At 33.0% G+C, this 2,384-nt stretch overlaps 1 pseudogene; it reads left to right on the top strand.

Moving 5' to 3' along the window:
• The first annotated feature begins 1,022 nt into the window (after positions 1-1,022).
• Positions 1,023-1,581, top strand: LOC125209584 (early nodulin-like protein 17 pseudogene; annotated as a pseudogene).
• Positions 1,582-2,384: the final 803 nt, after the last annotated feature.

The following is a 2,384-nucleotide window of genomic DNA, read 5'->3' as shown; positions in this document are numbered from 1 at the left end:
AACATACAAAACTCATATTAGTTATTAGTTATTAGTTATTACTATAAATTAGTTAGTATTTGATCACACCTGTTTTTATATTATTTATACATTTTTTATTTATATCTTAATGTACACTTCTATTAAGTCTGTTTTATTTCTTTTTATTTTTTTGAATTTACACCTCTAATTCTCTTCACTCAGCAACCACCTTATCTATATTTAGTTTTTATCACTTACAACTAATTATTCCCACTTATTAGTTAGTACTAGTACCTTATCAATTTTGAATTTGCACCGTAATTTATGTCTATTGCTCTTTACTCAATAATCCTTTTATTTGTATCCTATAATTCCTTCTCTCTTATTGGTTATATTTCTCGTACAAATCCTACTACCAATGCTATAATGGCTTTCGGAAACATCAACATAAAAAAGTCATACTACTTTACTTCCATTCCACGATAATTGTCACATTTTATCATTTTGATCTGTCCCACAATAAGAGTCACATTTTACTTTTACCATAATAATAAATAGACCTCATTTTATTATAAAATTAATATATATAAATGAGACTCATAATCCACTAACTTATTCAACTCATTTTTCTTTACATTTCTTAAAATCCGTGCCCACACTAAATGTAACACTTAATATGATACGGAGGTTTAGTTTTTAACAATATCTTAGACCCGTGAAATTCCTAACTTTGTCCCTGACCTGGGCATTACCATTTACGTAACTAGAAATTGAAGCAAATAACTAGTCTAGTAAATTAACTTTATCTGAAAGATTAAATGCCAAAATTAGTCTTGAACATATAGTCATTTTACGTTTTTGGTCATAAACATTATTTTTTGGATTTTTTGGTCCTGAACATATGGAAATTTGATCATTTTGGTCCTGCACATTTCAAATCGGATCACAATTGGTCCTCCCGTCAACATTTCCGTTAAAACTAACGGTCAACGAATTTAATCTCGATTTTGACCAAATTAAACTTTTAATTCTGAATTTTTACTCCCTAATTATTTTTATAAATGTCCAGCTCAGCAGCCCCTCTCCTCTAGCTCGCCTCCGCCGTGGTCCTCCTCCTGGTGTCCTCCAGCGCCGCCACCGACCACATCGTCGGCGCCAACAAGGTCTGGAATCCCGGCCTCAACTACACCCTCTGGACCAACAACCACACCTTCTACGTCGGCGACCTCATCTGTACGTGTAACTAATTCCCCACCCCCTTTATTTCTATTTCCTTAATTAATTAATCCTATTTTCAAATGTTGCAGCGTTTAGGTACCAGAAAACGCAGTACAATGTGTTTGAGGTGAACCAGACGGTTTACGATAACTGCACGACGGAGGGGGCCACCGGAAATTGGAGCAGCGGCAAGGATTTCATACTCCTCGACAAGGCCAAGAGGTACTACTTTATCTGCGGCAATGGCAGTTGCTTCAGCGGCATGAAGGTCTCTGTTCTTGTCCACGTGCTGCCACGCCGCCCATTTCTTCCATGGCCGACCACACCTCTGCCGCAATGCCGCCGCCGATTGGAGTTTTGCACTCCCTAATTATTTTTTATAAATATCCTAATTTTAATTGATTATTTAATTCTAATTTTAAAAGGATATTTATAAAAATAATTAGGAAGTAAAAAAATCAGAATTAAAAATTTAATTTGTCAAAATCGGGATTAAAACCCGTTGACCGTTAGTTTTTAACGGAAATCAGACGGAGGATCAAAATGATTAAATTTTCATATTTTCGGGACCAAAAAATCTAAAAGATAAAGTTTAGCACTAAAAACATAAAATAGTCATATGTTCAGGACCAATTTTAGCACGTACTCTATCTGAAATCATATTTCATAATATTTTCACATATTTCCATGTGCATGATTGCTCATTAATTGGTTGAATTCATCTTTGCCGGATTTAGTTGAAATTTTCGTTTCTATAATTAAATTGTGCATGCAACAAAATAAAGTAAAGGAAAAGAACATGCTATCAACGGAGTAACACTTACATGTACTGTTTGATTGGCATTACTTGTTATTATATAATTATTTATTTATAATTAATTTATGTGATTATTTTAGATGTAGGAGGAGTGACTATGACTAATTATCATATATCTATTTATTTAGAATTAAGTTGTGAGAGTTAATCTAATAAAACAAACATAATATATATTTAATAATGAGATACAATCTTACAAATCAAACAACCCATAATAAAAAAAAAACAATAAAAATAGTAAGGGGGCTGGTGTGAGGGGCGAGACAAAATCTAACAAAATTATTTTTTTATGCCCTTAATGGGCTAAGAGGCCAAATCATTGGTCAAGCATATCATGTACTCCCTCCATCCATTAAAAATAATTTTAATGATAGAAGATACAAAGCCA

The sequence above is a fragment of the Salvia hispanica genome, chromosome 3, assembly GCF_029641045.1.
Source record: "Salvia hispanica isolate PSC_SH4W2 chromosome 3, Shi_PSC_v1, whole genome shotgun sequence".
In the NCBI taxonomy this organism is placed as follows: domain Eukaryota; kingdom Viridiplantae; phylum Streptophyta; class Magnoliopsida; order Lamiales; family Lamiaceae; genus Salvia; species Salvia hispanica.
The sequence above is the reverse complement of the archived record's forward strand: the minus strand, read 5'-3'. Positions and strand labels throughout refer to the sequence as shown.